At 34.3% G+C, this 25,478-nt stretch overlaps 1 long non-coding RNA gene and 1 other non-coding gene across 13 annotated transcripts; one reads left to right on the forward strand and one right to left on the reverse strand.

Moving 5' to 3' along the window:
* The first annotated feature begins 3,395 nt into the window (after positions 1-3,395).
* On the forward strand, positions 3,396-10,696 carry LOC137736584 (uncharacterized). Of its 12 annotated transcripts, none has more exons than XR_015955076.1 (7): positions 3,396-3,586; positions 3,761-3,818; positions 4,650-4,779; positions 5,371-5,440; positions 5,668-6,540; positions 7,044-7,096; positions 7,463-7,731. It is a non-coding gene; the product is annotated as an uncharacterized LOC137736584 (long non-coding RNA). The 12 variants fall into 12 exon arrangements; XR_015955077.1 differs by having other exon boundaries at positions 3,417-3,586; positions 5,668-5,797; positions 6,501-6,540; positions 7,044-7,731; XR_015955069.1 differs by lacking the exon at positions 3,396-3,586 and adding an exon at positions 10,053-10,696 and having other exon boundaries at positions 3,593-3,818; positions 7,044-9,912.
* Positions 10,697-11,467: 771 nt separating this feature from the next.
* LOC148691855 (small nucleolar RNA Z103) lies at positions 11,468-11,570 on the reverse strand. Its single transcript, XR_015955366.1, has one exon. It is a non-coding gene; the product is annotated as a small nucleolar RNA Z103 (small nucleolar RNA).
* Between the last annotated feature and the right edge of the window lie 13,908 nt (positions 11,571-25,478).

Raw genomic sequence — 25,478 nt, forward strand, 5'->3', positions numbered from 1 at the left:
CGTTTTCACAAAGCTTAATAAGTCTTGCTTGTTCATATTTGCTTTGAATATCACAGACGCATTGCATGTTATTAGATATATGTTCTAGCTAGTTTGAATATCACGAGTAGAATATGTATTAGGAAAACCTAACCTTCAAAGCAAGTATGTGGTAATTCATAAGTAATCGGTAGAACTACATAGGATTGTTAATAGTAACGTCTAAACCCTAGTGACTTTTATATTTGATTTTTCCAAAACTACTTGCTTTTATTCTGGCTGCCGATTTCCACTAAAATCAATTTCAATTGTTTTAATTTCTATTTTTATTACTTAAAATTCGCAATTTCAAATTTTCAAATTCTTTTGTTGAATAGTTAATTCATAGTTGGTTTTAAATACAAATTATTCATATTAATCTTTGTTGAGAACGACCTTGCTTAAACCGTTTATATTACAATAACTTTTTTTTCTTTCAAGTAATTTTTAGGTGTTTTTAATCCATTTTTGTAGGTGGTAAAAACCACATCACTTGCCCATCACAAGAACATATGAATTCACCCATCCCGTCACAAGACCCATAGTCGAAGATTAATTACGCCTTTCAAGTCCTTGCACATAACACAAAAGAGCCTACGATCGAGACACATTCCTTTTTCGATCACAGTTATTTTGAAAAAGTTAGACAAAACCCAAATCACATTTACTCAATTGGCCCCCAAGCTGCAAGTTGGCACGCCCACAACCCGAACTAAGAGAGGCCAGGAGATATTGAAATCCTCAATTCGTGGCCAAGACGGATTTTGAGACCAACAACAGTCCTTTTCAATGGTAAGGCATAACTTGTTTGGAAAATTAAGTCTACTATTGAAGACATCATTTATCTCAAGAGCAAATTTTCACAAATATCATTCACACATATCTTTTGGACAGCCAACAAGAGAATGAATGCTTGAACTGGATTGAACATGACTATATATGTTTATAAAGATCCCTAGAAGAAAATCGCTGTAATTTCAGCTTGTTAAAAAAATGTTTATTGTGTTACTTCTCCTTGCGTATTTTTAAGAAAATGGCATTGACTATCTGTAGTGTGCAAATTAGTATTAGATTGCATTCAACTTACCAAAATCAATTAAAAATAATCGTTGAGACAAACGTAAGCATTTAAATGTACGGCATAGACTTTTAAAATTTCTTTTAGATTCTAATTAAGAGTGTAGAGAAATAAAATCCTGCAGTACGAAAGTGGTGAAGTCAGCAATGGATTTGGCGGATCATCCACGTCACGTTAGGATTTTGGAAGGACATTTACGAGAATTGCTCCAGTCTAGAAGCATTTGGAGTTTGAATTAAAAATAAATAAATACATAAATAAATTTTAATGCTACTTACGAAAGTGTTGTTGAATGCACATGAAAATCGTTTCCTACATAAGCATTGTCAAGCGAACTTTTATCAAGACCCTACGTTCTCCTCTCTTTCTTTATGCTACCCTACATTCTTGTTATTATATTCTGTTGTAGAAGTTATATGTTGTTACGTACGGTCGCAGTGTGCATTTTGCGCCATTGAATTGCAGCCCTATTTTATGTTCTTCGGGATCATTTTGTTGACTAATTGACAAATGAAGTTGAGCATATTCAAGGGAGTTAGCAAACTTGAAGTAATAACAACTAACCTTGTAAATTTACAAGGTCAGTTGCGAATTATTTAGTTTGTTATCTCCGTTGAAGATGCGTTTTTCCAAAGGTACATAACAAATTTAGCTTTTCTATCCAAATACTACCTCACTTGAAGATGTTATAATGAGTCCTTAAAACATTTCTTAAGTTTCCAATGTGAAAGGGCCTAGATGTACACCATTCATATTAAAATGTTGGGAGTGCCCCGGGACATTGGTTCAATACAAATGCCCTTCCAAATCCAACTCTTTCTCTTGGATATGACTCTTTCTCGGTGTAGCATCAGAATTTTTGCCTAAGTACGTACCACTTAGGGGAGTGAGAACCAACCAAAACCAAAATATGCTAACCATACAAAGATAAGCATCTATACAGTGCTTGTGGCTCCATAGGACACCATATCAAAAATAAAAACAAAGGAAAGACAGACAAAAAAAAAAAAAAAAAAAAAAAAAAAGAGCACAAATAATTGAGAAATATTGTAATAAGTGCAGGCGGCCATGCATAGCGAGAAGAAGACTGCTTCAAGAAGTGGGTGCCCAAAGCAGACACAACCGGCCTTTGCTTGATTTCATAACAAGGCAAAGAGGCAATTCGCTTGTGCCTTCTTGTTTCTTCGTTAGTTTTGTTTCTCAGATTTTTCTGTTATTGATATATTTCCTAAGAGTAATGCTAGGAAGATCAAATTTTTTAAACTAAATTCGTAAATTAAATGATGTGGTTGCAAATGATTAGATTATTAATTAATTATCGATTAACATGTTTGTTTCTTATTAATGACACATTATTTAGTTTAAAAAATTTGATTTCCTTAGCATTATTTATTTCGTAAACTGAACAAGTACACGGAAACAAGAAAATAAGCGTTTAAAATGTGTTTAATTAGGGAGAAGCAAAATGATGTTCATAAAGATATATGACTTTCAAAATCATACATGTTCTTTGACTTTATAATTTTTCAATATAGTATCCTTATTCTTCACATATGTGATGACGACAAACGTATAAACTTACATCACATTGACATCATTCATCTGAATATGTAATGCCATATATTTTGTTTCTAAGTGTTATTTTGTGATTTAGTCCCATGTCTTTTATCTGTGTGACTGAGTCAAGCTTTCTAAGAAGTTTTTTTCTGTATGGCTATATCACTAGGCAGATAGCATTACAATGACTGGATATTAGACCAACTCCAACTCTTGAATTCCAACCTAAATATTTGGGTCCACTAAAAGATATGGTTGGAAATTTATCAATAATTAATGACAAATTATTTATATACTAAAACTCAGTTCGGTAGTCATTGTTTTGCATTGTTAATGAATAGTGAAAGGGCGGAAATACCCTTGATTTTGAGTGGTAATATTCCTATCCCGGTGTCTTATTTCCCCACCAACCATTTAACGAAAATGTTAATAACATATTTATTCTTTTAAAATAAGACTCTTAAACCCCTATTTAATTTAGTATTAAAATAATAAATAAATAAATAATGGTGGGTGGGGTGTGATATCTTTGGTGAAAAGAGGTTGGGAAAGATTTGGGTTAGAATCGATGGAATGGTTGGAGGAAGGAATGGATGTGTGTTAGATGAAGGCGAGAAACTTCAATGGAGAAAAAAAAGAATTGGGTGTGAGATCTACGGTTTTGACAGAAAAATGAGAAAGATAAGTGGTTTGAAAATCCGGAGTCTCTGCAAGGCGGCGTTAAGTGTGAATGAGATGATGAATGTCTAAGTCTTAGGTCTTCCACAGCGAAATTACGTGTGTCCCTCTCTTGTTTGTGGGCCATTTTGGTAGACGCGTGTTGGTCATCTGGGAAAGCAAGAAAGGTAGAAAAGCAGAGCTCTTCCATCTGCTTCCACAGATTTCTCGAGCTCTCTCTAAAACCCGGAACCCTAGCCTCCGCAAGCGAATCAGGTTCGTCTCTCGCTCTCTCTCTCTCTCTGTCTCACATCTCTTCTTTTTTCAATTTGGGACGTGCTGTATTCTCCTTTTCCATCTCCATCTCTGCGCAACTTGCCAAATCTCTCCTGGGAACCTTCCACCCTGTCGTTTTTTTATCCGCATCAGTGGCTTCTTTTTGGTTAGCAGATGGAACACTATTCAAGGATTCTGGTAGTATTCACCCTAGCCCACAGAGTAAATGAAGGTACAAGTTTTCCTTTTGGTTTTCTATTGATGAGAGTTTTGATTTTTTGTGTGCTGTGAAGGTTAAATGTGTTGGAAACTAAAATTACAAATTTTGTTTTGTTTGGATTTCAGGCAAGTATTGATTTGATTTCTGTTGTATTGGTTGAAGCTTTGTTAACAGTACTAGGGTTGTTAAATTTGTCCACCATATATATTCACCAAATTATGTCTCAATGTTGTTTCTGTTACTCGGTCATGGGGTTTCTTAAGGTAGACTCTTATCAAGTTCGAATTTTCTAATTTTCTTTCTGCAAATTATTTTTTAATTATTTTTTGTTTTAGGAACTGCATTGTATAATTTTAAGTGATTGAAAATTGGATTTGGTGATTCAATTATATACCTAACAAATCTAATACCATTTAAAATCAGCACGTGCATATTCATGTTATACTAAATGTAATGAATAAGATGAAATTCTGTGGAAAAAACATTACAAGGAGAAGTGAATAACCTCAATAACTGCTATGTCAACATTCTCTTGAGCAAACAATGTGAATGCCAAATCAGTGAGAACCTAACAAATTTCAATCAGTTAGCCCCATTATATGAAAAGTACACAGAGCATCAGTGCATATACAAACAGCACTGTATATGAAAAGTACACATATAGCAAAATAAAGTGATAACAGTTAGCATTAAAAGATGCCAAAATTGGATTTGTTAAATTCATTCAAGTGTTTTTGTTTTTTTTATTAATTCAGTTACAAATAAGTATTAATGGCCTTCATTTGGTACCAATCAATCAAGTGAGAGATGAGTTGTTTGAATGTTTGATTTTACTTGAATTAGAGTCTCCAACTAGGAGAAAGAGAAGGATCCGAATGGGAGCAAGGCAGAACATGGAGCAAACGAGCGCATGAGAATTTTATGTTCAGGTGATTTGCGGAGAAGGTGGCCAATCATTTGAAAAAAAACTCAGGTATATGGTTGTTCCTCTTGGAATTACATGAAATGACTCTATATTTATTACTTTTGTGTCAATTATTAGAAAGAATGCACTGGACATGGACCTTCTTTTAGACATAATTAACAGGAACATCAAAATGGTTAATTTTACTCTGCTCTTAGTTATATTTTTCACCTCACAATGTTCCTTTTCCTTCTCTTGACATGGTAATTTGAAATGGTAGTGCATTATAGTAATAGTTATATATTTGATTTATTACTTGGAAATCTGGTAATTATTTGGGCAAAGGTAAAACTAAAATGGGTTCGGTTATGTGTTCATTCAATAATTCCAATAATATTTTTCTTCTAACACTGTTAAATTACTGTGGTGCTTAAAAGATTGTTAAGCATGTAGTTTTCAGTGATCTCTGGTCCCTATGTATGCACTTTATTTGTATATTAGTTTCACTTAGTTGAAGGTTTTGAAAAACTCCAGTTATTAAATCCAAAATATGTATTCCTTTAGGGGCAGTTTGATAATCATTTGGTTTTTAGTCTTAAGATTAAAGTGTTACATCATTTTATAACGCTTTTAATTGATTCATGTTTATGTTTGGACCAGGAAAGAAACGTTGCTAACGGTGTACTTGTGACGATGCAACGTTAACATGCTTTTTGCCTTCGGTTATTTGGTAAGAGAACTTACTTTAATCGCCATGCCTGACATTCGTGTCCTTATTTTGTGTGTGTGTGTGTGTGTGTGTGTGTGTTTGGTCAGAAGAAGCTTTTGTGTTTTTGGATGGTTGTACTTTGTATGCAAGTGAGATTTTGGATTTACTCAAACTAAGTATTGAGTTAGGTGAGTTTTACGATTTTCTAACATATAACATATGTTTAAGATAGAAAAAAATTCGTGCAGGGTTTTGCTGGTTGGTGAAAAAAAAATATAATTTTGGAGATGTTAGCTGGTGCTTGCAGTGCGGTTTAATTCAGAAGAGATCTGAGGGTTGAAGATAACGTACCTTTGGCAGCTGTTGTGAAAGCATGTGGTATGCCTCCGTTAACAAAAAGTCACAATCTGTTTAGATGCGGGGTTTCAAACCAACCGTGGTTTGGAAAAAAATGTCAATCTTTATTTTTCATAGGGCTTTATCAATCTTTATAAATAGTGTGTTTCAAAACTAATAAAAAAAGTCGAAATGTTTGTTAGTACTGTATGTGATTTATAATATTTGTCTCTGTTGTATGCTTTTCTTTCTTTTTTGTTCAGTGAAAAATGATATAGCCTTAGTTTATATATGCTTCATGTGTAGCCATGTTGGGGTTTCTTTGGTTAATTTTAGGTTTTTCACATTAAATGTAAAGCTAAAACTTTGTGATTTCTTGAAATTGAGGAGAGCATATTTTGCACTGCACGTTCTCACTAAACCAGTTTATACGAGTTGCAGAGGGCTGTAGTTAAAATACAAAAAGAAAGTTGAGTCATGATATCAAGTGGTATGAAATTAAAATATTAATATCTTTGTTAGTATTTTCTGGTGTTATTACAACAGTATCGATATCATCTGGCAGTTTTCTTTGTTTCAATTTCTTTTTTGTGGTTTGGATTTACAAATGGTTTTTCTGTTCAGATTTTCTATCTGTGATTTTGGGGTTTGATTTATAGCCTCCGATTGTGTATTCGGGTGTTTAATTTTGTTTTGTTTTTAGTTTCAAGAGACTCTTGTTGCTTTTGGGGGCTTTTGTTTGCAGTTTTGGAACCTCTCACTGCTCAGGCCCTATGATAGCACCGGTGAGCTTCCCTTTCAAAAAAAATTTCTCTTCGGTAAATAGGATTTATGAAATGCTTAATCTGGGTTTGGGGTTGCTTTTTTCTCATGATAAAAATTGGTGTGTGCCATCCGGAACAGTTATTGGGCATTTTGAGGTTTTTTGTAATGTGATATCGTGTTAGGGTTTTTGAAAGTTGGGTTATTTTGGAATTAATGATTTTATGCGTCATTAAATTGGTAAAGGATGCTTTCAAATCAATTTTTTTTCACGGTTCAGACGATTGATTAGTTGATAGAAAGCGAGGTTTTCATTCTATTTGTAAAATTTAGTCAAAAGCTTTTTTTTAACAACTATCGTATAATTTGATTTCAATCCATAATTACTTATTTTGTTAAATTTAAGCTTGAATCTGTTAGTAATTCACTATACTTTGTGTCCAAAATCCAAAATACATATATAATTCTGTATGTATAGTTTTTGTAATGTTGTTAAGCATTTTCAGTGTGTTCTTTTTGTGCGTAGAGGGTGAAAAGCATCCTGTTCACAGGGGACACTACTTCATATGGGAAGAAGAGGTTAGTTCGACTGTGATTGCTTTTCTGATTGGGTTAAATTCGAAGTTAGTTGGCTTTAGTCTAATTTAGTCATTTGCGTTGTTTGCACATGTAGTTGTTTTGTAACATAGTTGATTTGGGTTTGTACAATTTTATTCCATACTATGCGCGTGCGTATTCATGTTATACTAAATGTAATGTTCACTGTTATTTACTTATTCACTAGATATTTAAAAATGTTTTTTTCTTGCATTTTTTCCCACGCTGAATTGGCAGTGACAAGCAATATAAACATAAGAATTTTGTTTCTTCATTGATAATCTACTAATGCTAGGGATAATTTGAGCTTTTACATTCTTTTGAACATTTTTCATATTTGACTTGCAGGATCAGTGTCACTGTACACCTTTTTCGCAACTGTTTGTTCTTTCTATCTCCCTTACTCTATAATTTTTAGTCAAATTGAACTACTTTTTTTAACTTCACATTTAACTGAAGTGTTAAGAACTTAGTTAAATGAGAGTTTACTTTGGTTTGATGACATTTAGGTGTTCAGTGCTGAGTCCATAATTATTAGGTCCACAATCATTGAATACATATAATGTCATAAAATTTTCAATCCCGTAGCAATGAGCATGTCACATTTCCCGCAGCAATGCATGGGTCACTTTCTAGTATATATGTGTGTGTGTGTGTGTACATAAATTATATGCTAATAAACAATAAATTGCAACTAAATATATTGACAGAATGTGAACTAAGAAGTTTGGGAGGTGACTGTTTGTTCAATAGGGATGTACGACTTCATCTTTTTCTCAGCGTTTCTCAACGTTTTTAGTCTTCATCCAAAAGGATGAGTGTTTTGAGAATATAAAGATTAATTAAACCCGAAATTAATTTGATAAATTAAAAAATTAATTATTGAATTTAATTATTAAAGTCCGAACCTCAATGCCCAAGACGGCCATCTTTTGATATATATATATCTATATCTATATCTATATCTATAGATATATATATATATATATATATATATATATATATATATCATCATAATCATCATCATCACACCCAAACCCAAAGTTTAAGCCCAAATTTTCTTTCAAAGTCTATTTACCCAATCACTTGATAATAAGGACAAATTGTTATAAATTGTAACAAGGGCTTCAACTTGACCAATGAGAAGCAAATTTCCACTCAAAAACTCCAATACACTAAAAGATAGAATTTAGGTTTGTGAACAATGAATGTCACGCAACTCTCAAGATCTAAATTTCAGGACCTAAGGACCTAAAATGTATTAATCTGTGGTGGAATGAGTTTAACCCTAATTTTGTTTTGAAGGATTTTTTGTTGTTTTTTTTATTTTATTTTATTTTATTTATTTATTTATTTTTTGGGTAACTTTAAGCTATGTTATCTTAATTTAATTTTACAAATGTTTTAACCTAAAAAAATTCGACAATATTCAAACCGAACAAATCATAGCATAAATGAACAAATTAATGAGTATACATAGAGTTTGGGATAATTTTTTTAAAGTGAATCTGTTGAACATATTTATTTTATTATTTTGATTGTTGGATTTAAATTTTAAATGTTAGATATGTATTTTTTTTTTTTTTTTTTTTTTTTTTTTAACTATTGGATTTGAAAAAAAATAAAAAAATAAATCTGAATCGTTAGGCCAAAATTCCAAAGATTGAATAAAAGGTATTAAATCTAGACCGTTGATAACCAACGGTCCAAAAATCGAACGGCAGCTTTTGGACCTAATTTGACCGTTGGACAGCCATGGTCTCCTGCCATGCGAGGCCCAGCTGTCGGCCACAACCTTCACCCTTCCGCCAGTTGCTTTTTTAAAAAAATGTGGGGCCCCAAAAAATTTGCCTCAGCCAAATAGAATCCAAACTAGCAATAGTGCCCGCGCGTTGCTGTGAGTTGTAAAACTACTAGACATAAAAGGAGAAAATAGTTAGTGTAAACTTGTAATGGATAGTTTGTAATTAACTGGTTTTTAGTATGTTCATGCTATTTAAACACAGGGAATATAATAAGAAAAAGAAGCAGAGTGTTGGCAGAAAGTGATGTAATTTGTTGCATACTTGTAGTTAGGTCAGTGTACAGAGAACAAAGAAGAAAATAATGTGCACAGAGAACACCGGTAACATGTATAAATCGGAGAACAAAGAAGAAAATAATGTGCACAGAGAATACACTACAGTAACTATAAATTAAGGTTATAAGTGATTTAATGTTGATATAAATTTGCGGTGGAGAATTATGCATAAGAGGATAACTGCTTTTATGAGTGTGAGTATATAATAAGTCAAAACGATTATTAATAATTAACTAAATGTTTGAAGTAAAAAAAAAAAAAAAAAAACAAAAGGTAAAGTACAAAAAACTACCTCAACTATTGGTGTCACGATACTTTCATACCTCATCTTTTAAAATTGACAATGTCATATCTCATCTTACGAATTTGTGCCAATGTCAGATCTCCATTAGTTTTTCTGTTAATTTCTCTGTTAAATGTTAACATGGTCAGAGACAGGACCCACTCACTAATCCAATTGGATTAAAAAATAATTAAATATATTTTTAATAATTAAATATTCAAAAACTAGGGGTGCGAGCCTTCCCTTTCCTCTGCCCGCACAAACCCCTTTTCTTCTTCTCTTCGACAGCCACCAAACCCTTCCCCGTCCCGCCAACCTTCCTCCACCACCCTCTCTTTTGTGTGTCTCTGCCTTTGATTTCTAATTTTGAGCAAGCAAAGTCCCCACAAATCTCTAATTCACTTTCTCTTCTAAAAATGCCAGCTTTTCCTTCAGGTAAAATTGAAACCTAAACCCTCTATCTCTCTACATCTCTCTCTCTCTAGAAATTCAGACACATTTCAATTGATTACACACACAGCAATCCGCACTCCACAATTTCTGTTTTCACTTCAACATTGTTTTGAATTTTCCAGACTCACACGACAAATGGAGGAAGCGAAAGCGCGACCCCCATATTCGCCGGAACAAGCACGAGGAGGACGATGACGCCTGTGCCGTCGCCGATGATGACAACGAGCTCTACTCGAGAGCGATCCCCTATACGCTGTAGCAGCCGATCTCACTCCTCACGAAACCGAGGTCCTGGACGGTGGGGTCTGCGTAAGTGCCTTCCTTCCCGTCACTTTGCGCACCGTCAATCGGCCCCACTCCTTCGTTCTTGCCCTCGTCCTGCTCAAGTGAGGCAATCATTCCGACAGGGACACCAAGGGGGCCTGCCAGTACTTGCCACCCTCTCTTCTTCTCTTGCGCCAATACTAGGAGTGGGTGGTGTTGTGGCTACGAGCCTCGTCACGAATGTTGTGGGGAGGGTGGTCGGAGGATGAAGAAGAAGACGAGGGAGACGGTATCCCAGAGAGAGGAGAGAGAGAGATGGTGGTGGAGGAGGGTTGGGGGACTGGGATGGGTTTTCTGACTGTCAAAGAGAAGAAGAAAAAAGGTTGGTGCGGGTGGAGGAAAAGGAAGGCCCGCACCCCTAGGTCATTAAAATTTTTTTTATTCTTAATTTTTTTTAGTTTTTGAATATTTAATTATTTTTTAATCCAGTTGGATTAGTGAGTGGGTTCTGTCTCTGGCCACGTTAGCATTTAACAGAGAAATTAACAGAAAAACTGACGGAGGTCTGACATTGGCACAAATTCATAAGATGAGGTATGACATTGTCAATTTTAAAAGATGAGGTATGAAAGTGTTGTGACACTAATAATTGAGGTAGTTTTTTGTACTTTACCCAAAAAAAAATACATTTGATGTTGAAATTCAAGATAATAAATGTAGCTGTAACTTATTAAAAGTGTTTAAATTGGCATTAAATAGTCTATAGCAGTTTGTCCAATTATATTGAATATTATTAGACCATGTTATGATACGATGTTATTGGAAAACGAAGAAAAAATTACATAAGTTATTAGAAACAATATATAATTGTAAATGCAAAGTTGTGTCATTTGATTCTTAATAAGCATGTATATATACCGTTTGGATATGAAGAATTAAAAAGCATATAGAGTTGTGCACTAAGTTGTGGTAAGAGTTTAGAGGATAGGAATCCATGCTGATAATATGTTGAGGATAACAAAACTTGAGTTTGATGTTGTTCTAGCAGATGGGAACAGACAGAGAGAACAAAAGGAAAAATATATAAAATAAAGGAGATAGAATGAGTAAAAAAATTGGGTAAAAATTGTAGGCAAATTTGATGAGGTGAACTGGAGAAAATTGAAAACCACGATTAAAAATGCATCAAAAATATGAGAATATGGTGTAAAATGATATATAAGCCAGTTCTGTACTGATTCTAATGTAAAAATGGGAAAAAGGATGTTCAAAGATGGATCAGATAGAGTTGATTAGGTGTCTCTGTGTAACACGGAGATACTATTTGCTTAATTATTTCAGCTTTGATCATTTGGATAAATAACCATCACTTCCATATTTTCTCTTCACAGGAATGGACTGTTACCAATTTATAGACAAAGACTTTCTTCTTTTGGGCTACTTTGAATGCATGATTAATTACTCGGCTGATGACTAAGGGGTTTAAGATGGATATCCAAAAGTATAAATTTAGATGTTCTAACAAATATATACTCTTTCCACATGGTTTAATTGAATAAAAAAAAAACCAGAGGAATAGGGGAATTGTTTAATCTATCTAACGAATAATGAGATGTTGCACAGATAGATCTGACAACCGCCCTATTGCTAATAGGTAATTTGGCTTAATTGAGCATGTAGAATGGGTCTTTTTTTGGTAAGAGTGTTTTAAGTAATGCTTTTGGATGTCTAACTTTACTTATCAATGCGTAGACAGGTAATTGGACATGTATTTAGACCAGATGAAAAGAAGATAGTCTGTACATATATTGGTAATAACACATTCCCCTGAAGAGAAAGGTTAGTAAAGATTGAATTTAAGCGTGAAATATTAATGAAAAAAAAAGTAATAAATTCTGAATATTGTGACATACCATCGGTTGTTGTACAGATGTACCTATAGAAGAGGAGTTGATCGATCTGTTTACCTGATTTTTACCAAGAAAGAAATTGATATTAATATGCTTCTTGAGGAAACACAATGTTTTCATGTATATGTTCTATAAACTAATACACGTACAACAAATCATCTCCTAATGTGATCTTTTTGTTTTACAATGTTATCTAGGAAGAAACTCATTGGATCATGCAATAACAAATAGAAAAACTGTATAAAAGAATAACAAAGATAATTTTTGCAGTACATGGAAAATAAAAACTTGTTTGAATAAAGGGAGTTTTAACGAAAAGTCCGCGGTATTGTTCACTTTAAAGAAAAACCACATTTTTATATTAAAAAGTCAATCTTGGTACTATTCACTTAACCTTTTATTTTGTCCTTATCTTTAAAACTCAAAGTTTTCAAGTTATTTTCATTAGTTTTCCTTTAAATAAAAGCCTAAAATGAAAGGGTCATATTACGTACCGAAGTAAATGGTTTTAAAGGCTGTACATTGAAGCTGCAGAAAACAAAGAGCATCGCATGCTGAAAACAATAAAAACCAAATTGTAAGCGTAGACAGAGCAGGCAAAAAAATAAAAGAAACCAAAATTTGAAAAATTGTTCTATGCGGACACCAAATGTTTCAAAAGGTTATCCAAACGAAACAAAATTGGTTAATTTGTTATGTAAGCAAAGTAAAGAAAGGAGTTGTTTTGAAGCTAATTTAAGGCTTTTTCTAATATGGAATAAATGTTGTGTTCTATGTTATATTCGCACTAAGTGGTCGGAAAGCCTTGAAATCAGCTCGAGACGTCCGGAAAACCCACTGAGGTGCGCTTATGGAACTCCTCACTGTTTAATCTGCATTACCAGAACAAAATGTAAATTCACCAGTTAAATGTGCGTATTAATTCTATAATGTAGTTTATTACAAAGATTAAGAAGCGAAAACCATAGCAGTAGTGGCAGCTCCGAAAAGGGCAAAGAGGGATGCACAGCTACTTGGCCAACCTTTGTGGCTAGGGCTTCAAACACTAAAACCCCGTACAATGGACATAAAAATAACCACCGCCAGGTAAGCAACATGACTTACTTTCATCAAAAATTAAAACTAAAAACATAAACTTCAAACAGGCAAAATCGAGCAAGCAGCATATAAATCCAAAACAAAAACTTCCACCACCAACAGCATAAAAAAATTTAAAACCACAATTAAAACTAATGTTGATTGTCCTCCTTTCCATGTTTGTGTTCCCTCTGCCGGATAAAAACGACGAAGACAAAACTTTCCAAAATTCTAATAACTCTACATATTATCAATTTCCCAACAAAACAGACAGGTTCCAGCACTAACAGCATACAAAGTTTTAAAATTGCAATCTAAACTAATGTTTTCTCTCTTCCTCTCCCTGTTCGTAAGACAAAAAGACAAAGCTTTCCAAAATTCCAACGAATCCTCTCATCTCATTTCTTCCCAAAAATTATAAATCCATTTTAAACAATTATCAATGCATTTTGAAACTGGAAAAAAGCAGCGCATAAAACTTACCCAAAATATAAGAGCAGTGTCACAGGTGATAGAAAATCTCAGATTTATTAACTAAGCAACCAAAATGCAAAATACTCTTTTAGCCGGGAAAGGCCCAATAGAGCACCACAACTGACAGCAAAATGAAATCATTACGGTTTTATCCACATTAGCAAAAATCCAAAATAAAAATGGAAAGTCAACCATTATAAAATACACAATAGCTAAATAACATCTGTTCCGCAACGATCTGATAACAGGCCGCAACCAAAACGGGCTGAAAATCGGCCAAAAATCCGGCCACAACCCAGAAATCTCAGACAGAAGAAAAGACTAACACTGTGAATTCTTGGCCCGGATCGTAACTTTGGAAACCTTGGAAACCACTTTTATCAATCTCCTAAAAAAAAACCCCAGGTTTAAGTATATGTAGAACAGTCGTCGAAGCAGAGACCACAAAGAAAATCCATAAAATCAGGAACTCTTCCCGCAAAACAAAGAACAAAATATCGGAGAGAATCAAGGATTTGAAAAAACAATGGGCAAGACCAAAAGGGTAGAGCAGAAATCAAGAAAGCAAACCAACAGAATAAGGATGGTGGACACACGAACAACACGGGCAAAAACGTCTTTTCGGCGTAAGAAGCACACCAGACAAAGGAAAACAAAAGATTGGCCCAGGGGCAGTTCCGCCCTTTTATTATTCTTGAACAGTGCTAAAACTCAACTATGTTTTAGTATATACTAGCAGAAAGCACATACTTTGTGTGTGTGAACAATTTCTCTTAATAAGTGAATTTTTTTTTAATATTACATCATTACTATTTTGTCCTTCTTATGTAAATATTGTGTATCAAAAGGGAGGGTAAAATTGAAAAAATTAGTATATGATTGTCATTTTCTCAAAAAAAAAAAAAAGGAGGGTGAAATAGATAGGGATATGATTGTCATTTTGTCAAAGGGTACAAAATTACTATTTTGCCCTCGTTTTTTCAATAGTGTGTATCAAAAGTAAGGGCAAAATAGGAAGGAAAAAAAGGAGAAAAAGTTGACAAGGAGGGTTCTCTTAATAGTATAGATAGATACACTACTACAAAAGGGGGCTATAGTGTCGGAGGGTGGTGTCGCTTTAATCTAATATAGTAACGGATTAGGCAGTTGCGACACTAACTGAATATGACGTCGGATTTACTGTCGCTTATAAGCGTTATTAAATGTTTATGTCGCTTTTAAACCGACGTAAACATATATTTTAATAATTTTTAAATACTAGTGTCGCTTTTAAACCGACGTAAACATTATTTTAATAATTTTTAAATACTAGTGTCGCTTTTAAGCGACATAAAGTGTGTATATATATATTAAATTATATATATATTAAATTAAATTTTATATCCCTAAAAACTATAATAATTATATATATATATATATATATATATTAAATTAAATTTTAAAAAATTGGTGATCATTGGATTGGCTTAAATATACATACGATTCAATTTCTTAAGTGTTATACATACAAAATAAATAAATTTAAATCTACTTAATATATATATATATACACACACACCATTGAACTTGATTGGATACGAATTCTATGAAACTAATTTCGACAGTTATAAACGAAAAATCACGATTTAACGGTTATTTTAACTCCGATTTTGATGATTTTTTACAGCTACACTCCTGACCCTATATGAATACAATGAATGGATTCGATCTTCAAATTAAAATATTTACACAAGTGGATACCACAAAATCTTATGTTATACTTAATGAAAGTATAAATAAACTCTAAGTGTTAGTCAATCTATTGTTTTGATGGGATACAAATTCTCCGAAACTAATTTCAACGATCCCAACCGTCAAACTTGTTTGCATATGCTTCGAGATCACATCAGCAAAAAATCACAAAAAACAAACATTCAGAGATCAAGTAACGGGACAAAGCTTTTCGACGGTTATAAACGAAAAATCACGATTTAACGGTTATTTTAACTCCGATTTTGATGATTTTTTACAGCTACATTCCTTGACCCTATATGAATAGAATGAATGAATTCGATCTTCAATTTAAAATATTTACACAAGTGGATACCACAAAATCTTATGTTATACTTAATGAAAGTATAAATAAACTCTAAGTGTTAGTCAATCTATTGTTTTGATGGGATACGAATTCTCCGAAACTAATTTCAACGATCCCAACCGTCAAACTTGTTTGCATATGCTTCGAGATCACATCAGCAAAAAATCACAAAAAACAAACATTCAGAGATCAAGTAACGGGACAAAGCTTTTCGACGGTTATAAACGAAAAATCACGATTTAACGGTTATTTTAACTCCGATTTTGATGATTTTTTACAGCTACACTCATTGACCCTTTATGAATAGAATGAATGAATTCGATCTTCAAATTAAAATATTTACACAAGTGGATACCACAAAATCTTATGTTATACTTAATGAAAGTATAAATAAACTCTAAGTGTTAGTCAATCTATTGTTTTGATGGGATATGAATTCTCCGAAACTAATTTCAACGATCTCAACCGTCAAACTAATTTCACTATCAATTGATGGACAGAGTGTGGAGTGTGTGTGCTGTATAGCGCACAAATATGGCCCTCAACTTTTATTATTTTTTTGCTCTTGTGTAATACAAATTCTCAGAAGTATCCTTCCAATTAATTGAAGAGATCTTATTTTGGGACCAGGAGGTATTATACGGAATATATGTTTTCTTTTTTAGAAGAAAAAACCAGGTGGTTTGACTTGTGCAAAAATGGTGCTTTGCACACCCAAAAACCTACCCTTATATGAGTGTCGCTTATAACCGACACTAAATTATTTTTTTAAATATTTTGAAATCCAATGTCGCTTTAAATTAGTTTTTTTAAATATTTTGAAACCCAGTGTCGCTTTTAAGCGACATATTGATTTAAATTAGTTTTTCGTTTTATAACCATCGAAAAGTTCCATAGAATTTGTATCCCATCAAGTTCAATGGTGTGTGTATATATATATATATATATTTATTAAGTAGATTTAAATTTATTTATTTTGTATGTATAACACTTAAAGAAATTGAATGGTATGTATATTGAAACTGATCCAACGGTCACCAATTTTTAAAATTTAATTTAATATATATATATATATATATATATATATATAATTATTATAGTTTTTAGGGGTATAAAATTGTTACATTAATATATATAATTATTATAGTATTTTTTTAGGGTTATAAAATTAATATATATAAAATTATAGTATTTGAAATATTAGGCGGGAAATTTCCCGCTTGTTTGAATGGATGGAGAGACTTAGTGTCGGTTTTAACCGACGCTAGTGTCATTAAAGCGACGCTATGTGAATTTCAAAAAGTGTGTCAGAAGTTGGCGTCGGTTAAAAGCGACGCTAGTTTCATTAAAGCGACGCAAGTTTCATTAAAGCGACGCTATGTGAATTTCAAAAAGTGTCAGAAGTTTGTGTCGGTTTAAAGCGACGCTAGTTTCATTAAAGCGACGCGAGTTTCATTAAAGCGACGCTATGTGAATTTCAAAAAAAGTGTCAGACGTTTGCGTCGGTTTTAACGGACGCAAACTAAGTACCAATATTTAAACCCCTCTCTTTCCCATTTCAACCGTGCTTTCATTTCTCCCCCAATTTCAGACTTTCTTCTTCTCCTTCCCCATTTCATATGTGCGTCCCCTTCTTCCTCCTTTTCATTTTTTCCTCAACTCCTTCCCCGTTTGCTTTGGATCACCAGTTTGAAGATCAACATTCTGAAGAACTCCAATTCGAGGAGGAAGAGCTTGAAGGTGGTTCATTTTTAAATTATTATGATTATTAATTTTAGTTTCTATTTTGTATTCTAAATAGTTTTATGCTTAAATTGAAAATTTATTTTTGTTTCTTGGTTTTTAATTGTTTTTTTTGTATTTATGCATGTTGGATCTGAAGAGCAAGGACACTGGAAATCGCAGATCCATAATTTTTTAAAGGTATAAAACCTGAGTTTAATCTATAGAGATTAGAGCCTTAATGTTGAAGTAGTAAAGTATTGGAGCACTGATCTGATGGCAAGCATGGCAGCATGGAGTTGCTAGTATTATATATGGCACTATGGAGCTACAAAATATGTGGTCTTCGACAAAGGCAAGCACAGGAAAGCATGGAGGATGAATTTTTGTAAATTATATGGAATGTTAGATGTAAAACATTTGTATATTATGGCACTATTTTTCTTTTGAATTATTTTTATTATTGTTTGTTTTGGCCTAAAATTGAAATTTATTATTTCGATTATATAATTTTTTTGAGTTATAATTATTTGAGAACGAATACAGAAACAGATTTCGACTTTTTTTTAAATTATTATTATCAAAGGTGGTGTCGCTTTAAATCGTCACTAGTTTGCATATTTTATTTATTTAATTGTTCTCTAACGTCGCTTTAAACCGTCACTAGTTTGCATATTTTATTTAGTTAATTGTTGACTAGCGTCGCTTTAAACCGACGTTAACATCAGCGTCGCTTTAAACCGACGCTGCGTAGTGGCGGATTAAGCGAACAAAGCGACGCTGAAGCCCTTTAGTGACGGTAGCAATGGCGTCGCTATTCCAATCCGACATTGCAGTGTTTTATGTCGGTTTTTTGCCAAATTTCCGACAGAAATCGGGGTTTCTTGTCGGTTTTTGGTCCGCCGGTGATAGCCTATATTGTAGTAGTGATAATTTAGGTTTTAGTTTGGATCCAAAGCCAAATATTTTAAGTTTAGATCTCATCATTAAATATTGCATTTTTTAGGTTTAAACCCAAATATTTTTGTTTGGGTCTCCCCCTTGGAGTTGGTCTTACAACTGAAAACATCGCATTGCACTACAAAATGAAAAAATTGTCATTGAAGGAAATATAAATTAATGTCAGCTACTGCTATTTTATTTAGCTTTATGAACTCTGTCCAATGTAAGAACGGAAGGTTTGTAAAATATTTATTTTGAGGTGCAAGAAACTTAATGATGAGTCATATATTATGCTATATATTACCCTATTCTTTGTTGGATTATATATATCAAGGGTGGTCGTTGGTGAAACCCTTTTGTGTAATCTCAACCCTGGATTTCACTTTCTATATTGCATAGTGTTACGACGCATTTACATATTCGGTGCAGAATTTTTTTTAAATTTGTAAAATGACGAACATGCCCCTCTTGGGCTAAATGGATTCTTATGTCGACGTATTTGACCCTTGCATATTTTGCCACATTTCTTGCCATATTTGGAATGTACGGGTTGATATGACGCATGGGCATAAGCGGAATATAATTTCAAGTTAAAACGACGATTCTATAAGTCTTAGAACATCGAGGGTATTTTGATAATTTAACAATTAAATGGACATATGATTGTTTTTGGCCTTTGGGTGTGTGCCAAGTGGGGCCCTTCCCTATAAATCTGGAACACTCTCTCCTCTCTTTTCTCTCTCGTATCTTTCATCTTTGTCACTTCTCGAACTCTTTCTTCCTTCCTCCTTCACTAAAGCCACACGCCACCATCTTTTAATTTTTCAGCGAACAAACCTCAGCAAATCAACATAACTCTACTTCCCTCTGCCTAGAAACGTAAATATGTCATTTGTTTTGTGAAGAGCAGAGGAAAAACTGACGAACCACGAGTTTATAGCAGATCGAGCTCTCTCGTTAATTTCAAACCGTTTTCAACCATCTTTTGGACTTCAAACATGTATAAATTGAATACTCTCGTTAAGTAGATGAATTTCCATATATGGATTGTCGAATTTGGTTGACAAATGAAGAAGTTGTGAGCTTTAGAAAATTTTCCATAAATCTAGCGAGCTTACCCAAATTCCAGTGGGTTTTCTAGCTTCTCGGGTTAGCTCTATCTTGGGTCAACTCTGCTCCAACTCAGCTCGACTTAGCCTTATCAATGTTGACCGTCGACTTTTTTCAGGATTCGGCTTGAGACCTCTCTCAAGGTGTTTCGATGTGTTGAATCCATTTTTGGCATCTGTTTAGCAAAATTATATCGTTTTAACATATTTCATAGTTGACGCCACTTAAATTAGCAGGTGGCGGAGATCCGACCGGCGGATTGTAACGAAATTGTAATATGTTGTTCTAGAAGCATAAAGACACCCTTAGAAAGTTACGGATTAGGAATCCGAGGTGCGAGTCTTCCAGATTGAATTGCATAGGGTTGTTGACCTTACCGTTGACTTTTGGTCAATGGGTCCCAAATCACTCAAGAACATTATAGTTGACGTGTACACGTAGAGTTACATTTTTATCACAAAATTTCTTAAATGAGACTTAAGATTTGTTTTAGGTGACAACCGTACGTGCATACTTTGATCTTTGTTCGAGGGTGCATTAGCGTAGATTCCAGGTGAGTGACTTTAGAATACGGGATATAGTGATTGCCCATGAAATTTCCATGGTAGTATACTCAGTGAATATGGCATATGGTTTTATAAATGTGATTTCTATTAAAATATTACTTTTGTTGTAGGCCTATTTGATTGAATGATCTAGGGTTTAGAGAGAAGAGGGGTTCGGCGATATTGAGAGAGAAGACAGATTGATTTAATTGTGAGGTGTCTTTGATTCACCCCCATTGTGCCTTTATTTATAGTAGTAGAATGGTCCAGAACCCGATCTTGTTGGAGTTTGTTGAGTGGTCATCGTAACCCTTGTCTTCGTTGGTTCGTTGATTCCTTGAATTGGTCTAGAATGTGAAAGCTTAGGAGATGTAAGCTTCAACCGAATTGTGTCACTCTTGCTCTAGTTTTAAGTGTATTTATGAACAATATATTTGAGAACCTTTGTGGTTTGATTTAGAAAAGGCCGATAGAAGTCTAGGTGACTCATTCGGGAATTTCAGCAAGTTTGATTATAATTTTATAAAGTATGGTTTTATGATCAATGTTTATAAACTACGATTGATGGATTTGTTTTATGATTATCACATACGTTGGATTATTGTCACTTACACGAGTTTCGCAGCTTATTCGAGTTGTTAATTTTTTCGATGCACCATTCTCATAGTGTAGAGGCAATTGCGCATGACATAGGTCTAAGTAGAGACGATGAGCATTTGGGGTAGTTAGAGTTCAAAGAGCTTGGAGTGCTTAGGTTATCCTTATATCTTGCTTTGTACTCCTTTGGGACTTTTTCTAGGACTCTATGAGTGTTAGCTTTGTTGTACAGTTGTATATTTGTGACAGAAATCCCACCACCTTGTAAATATTTTGAATTTCAATTTAGTATTTCTTGTTTGTATTTCCTCGCACCTCTTGTACCCGAGCTTCACACATCAATCCTAGACGTATGTCGGGATCAGGGCGTGACACCTTTATCATGCCACTTATGTTGTGTTAACATTTGACAATGGCTAGGATGTACTCTTTCAATTAACAAAGTGAGTCTAAAGTTTCATTTAACTAAGTCATGGCACTATGTTGAAGGTTCTCTCTCTACAAAAAAAATAAAAAAAAAATAAAAAAATAAAAAATAAAAAATAAAAAGAAAAACTAACTCTCTTTACTGAAACACCAGTCCAGGAAACTCATTCGCCGCCAACCTTAGCCTTGGCTTAGGTGCCGATAGCAACCCCCCTTAATTTCTTCTCTTTCCCTCCTTCTGGCATCCTGCTACACCCTCCCACTTTTTCTCCTCCTTCCCTCCCATCTCATATGCCATTTCCCTATTTTATTATGCTTCATTCTCCTTTGCCATTTCCTTCTTTTCCTTCCCTTCCATCCCCTTCCCTCTTACAGCATCCCAACCTATATTTCTTCACCTTTTCCAATCTTACTTAAGCTTGGTCTCAATTATCCTAAACTTATCTCAGATTTGGGCTTCATGCCCTTTATGTAGCATTTTTCAACTATTTTTACTACCTTTTGTTTTTTACTTTTGCTTACTTAAGCTTGGTCTCAATTATCCTAAACTTGTCTCAGATTTGGGCTTCATGCCCTTTATGTAGCATTTTTCAACTATTTTTACTACCTTTTGTTTTTTACTTTTGCTTCCTCCCTCCTCCTTAGCCGTGATATTCCATCCCCACCTCATTATGTGCTCGGATTTGCGGGTTCCAATCCGAAATTGGATAATAGATCCATTTCCCTCCCTCATTTCTTCTACCTAACCGGCATGCCGGATCCCCATCGAGGCCAAGTGTTATACTGCCTACACTACAGTGAAGGTATTTTACATACCTCTTTAGTGTCACTTTCTATCCATATAGTACTTTGTTTATATATATATATATATATATATATATATATATATATATATATTTGTAAGGGTTCATGAAAAGGATTTAGATTCGGTGTCTACTTTTCGGTTCAGAGTTTGGCTTCCTTAGAGAATGTGGTGGCAGTGACGGTTTGGTTTATGCTGCTTCAGATTAAGGTTTTTTTGTTGTTTGTTTTTGTTGCCTCCGAGCCTAAGTTTCTGTCGGCCTCCCATTGTGTCTTGAGTTGAAACTTTCATTTTGCTTGGGCTTTTTACTATATCTACTATTGTTTATGGGAGGTCTTTTGGCCTCTCTCTTTCTTGTACAAGTTTTTTTTTTAATTAAAAGCAATTTCCTTTTGGAAAACAAAACCAAAAAAAAAAAAAAAAAAAAAAAAAAAAGCAAAATGAGTCTATACATTCAATTCACCATCCAAAAGTATAAAGAAATAGACCATAAAACTGCAGCAAGAGTTTCACACCAAAAACAAAGATGCTCAATTTTGCCAATTTTCACATTTTGACACGTACACAATATAGTGTTTTATCTCTTTTGTTTTATTTTTATATTTCAACAAATGCCTTTATATAATGATATGTGTGGAAATGTAAGAAAAAATATATTGTTTTAACGTAGTTCATAGTTGACGCCACTTAAATTTGTAGGTGGCAGAGATCTGACCGGCGGATCGTAACGAAATTGTAATATGTTATTCTAGAAGCATCCTTTAGAAAGCTACGGATTAGAAATCCGAGGTGCGAATCTTCCAAATTGAGTTGCATAGGGTTGTTGACCTTACCGTTGACTTTTGATCGAGGGTTGACTTTTGGTCAATGGGTCCCAAATCACTCAAGGACATTATAGTTGACGTGTACACATAGAGTTACATTTTTATCACAAAAGTTCTGAAATGAGACTTAAGATTTGTTTTAGGGGACGACCGTACGTGCACGCCTTGATCGTTGCTTGAGGGTGCATTAGCACGGATTCCAGGTGAGTGACTTTAGTATATGGGATATAATGATTGCCCATGAAATTTCATGGTAGTATACTTAGTGAATATGGCATATGGTTTTTATAAATGTGATTTCTATTAAAATATTACTTTTGAATTATGCCATCGAACAATTTATGATATGTGATTTGAAATATTTGAAATGTTTGAGAAATGTGATGGCTAGTAGAGGCCCATTAACCCATTGTCATAAGGAGTTATTGCATCAAACTTGTGTCTTGTCTTATTTCTTTGAGCCGTTGTAAATTACGTTTCTTGAATTCTGCTTTGTTCCATTAAGTTCTCCGAAATCGAGTTATGCTAGGGTTCCGTTGAGTAGTCCAGCTCCCAATTTCATCTAGAATTCGTTGAGTGGTCTAGAATCCCTCCTACTCTGAAGTTCAGTTGAGTGGTCCGAAATCGTATCTTGTTCGGATTTAGTTAAGTGGTTCGGAATCCCGTTTCCTTTCAGTTCTGTTGAGTGGTCCAGAACCCGATATTGTTGGATTTTGTTGAGTGGTCATTGTATCCCTCGTCTTCGTCGGTTCGTTGATTCCTTGAATTGGTATAGAATGTGAAAGCTTAGGAGATGTAAGCTTCAATTGAATTGTGTTGCTCTAGCTCTAGTTTTTAGCGTATTTATGAACAATGTATTTGAGAACCTTTGTGGTTTGATTTAGAAAAGGCCAATAAAAGTCTAGGTGACTCATTCGGGATTTTCAGCGAGTTTGATTATAATTTTATAAAGTATGGTTTTATGATCAACGTTTATAAACTATGATCAATGGATTTGTTTTATGATTATCACATACATCGGATTATTGTCACTCAAACGAGTTTCGCAACTTATTCGGGTTGTTAATTTTTCCAATGCACCATTCTCATAGTGTAGGGGCAATTGCGCAAGACATAGGTCTGAGTAGAGATGATGAGCATTTGGGGCAATAGTTAGAGTTCAGAGAGCTTGGAGTGCTTAGGTTATCCTTATATCTTGCCTTGTACTCTTTTGGGACTTTTTTCTAGGACTCTACGAGTGTTAGCTTTGTTGTACAATTATATATTTGTGACAGAATCCCACCATCTTGTAAATATTTTGAATTTCAGTTTAGTATTTCTTGTTTGTATTTCCTCGCACCTCTTGCACCCGAGTGTCACACGTTAATCCTGGACGTTGGGATCGGGGCGTGACACCTTTATCCTACCACTTATGTTGTGTTAACATTTGACAATGGCTAGGATGTACTCTTTCAATTAACAAAGTGAGTCTAAAGTATCATTTAACTAAGTCATGGCACTATGCTGAAGGTTTTCTCTCTACAAAAAATAAAAAATAAAAAAAATAAAAAAAAATCTCTTTTTTCTGAAACACCAGTCTAGGAAACTCATTCGCCGCCGGCCTTAGCCTTGGCTTGGGTGCCGATAGCAACCCTCCCTTAGTTTCTCCTCTTTCCCTCATTTTGGCATCCTATTACACCTTCCCACTTTTTCTCCTCCTTCCCTCCCATCTCATGTGCCATTTCCCTATTTTATTATGCTCCATTCTCCTCTGCCCTTTCCCTCTTTTCTTTCCCTCCCATCCCCTTCCCTCTTATAGCATCCTAACCCTTATTCATTCACCTTTTCCAATCTTACTTAAGCTTGGTCTCAATTATCCTAAACTTGTCTCAGATTTGGGCTTCATGCCCTTTATCTAGCGTTTTTTGGCTATTTTTACTACTTTCTGTTTTTTACTTTTGCCTTCTCCCTCCTCCTTAGCCATGTTATTCCTGCATCCCCACCTCATTATGTGCTCGGATCTGCAGGTTCCGATCCGAAATTGGATTAGATCCATTTCCCTCCCTTACTTCTCCTACCCAACTGGCATGTTGGATCCCCATCGAGGCTAAGTGTTATGCTGCCTCCGCCACAGTAAGGGTATTTTACATACCTCTTTAGCGTCACTTTCTATCCATATTGTACTTTGTTTATATATATTTGTAAGGGTTCGTGAAAAGGATTTAGATTTGGTGTCTACTTTTCCGTTAAGAGTTTGGCTTCCTTCGAGAATGTGGCGGCAAGGACGATTTGGTTTATGCTGGTTTAGATTAAGGTTTTTTTGTTGTTTGTTTTTGTTGCCTTCAGGCGCAAGTTTCTATTAGCCCCCCGTTGTGTCTTGAGTTGCAACTCTCATTTTGCTTGGGCTTTGTACTATATCTATTGTTGTTTATGAGAGGTCTTTTGGCCTCTTTCTTTCTTGTACTAGTTTTTTTTTTATTAAAAGCAATTTCCTTTTGGAAAAAAAAAACACAAAATGAGTCTGTACATTCAATTCATCATCCAAAAGTATAAAGAAATAGAACATAAAACTGCAGCAAGAGTTTCACACCAGAAACAAAGATGCTCAATTTTGCCAATTTTCACGTTTTGACACTGTTAACCCTAAAAATCACAAAGCCTACGTGGCACGCAGGCCGAGTAACTAATAATCTAACTACGTCCTTCAGTTGAATGCGGGGCGTGCCAACTCGTTGGCCGAGGAGTAAAATTTGTTAATGTTGCGTTGAGCGCGTTGCTGACTTCTTTTTCTTGCGACTA

The sequence above is a fragment of the Pyrus communis genome, chromosome 13 (assembly GCF_041283825.1).
Source record: "Pyrus communis isolate YQ-2024b chromosome 13, ASM4128382v1, whole genome shotgun sequence".
NCBI classification, from domain to species: domain Eukaryota; kingdom Viridiplantae; phylum Streptophyta; class Magnoliopsida; order Rosales; family Rosaceae; genus Pyrus; species Pyrus communis.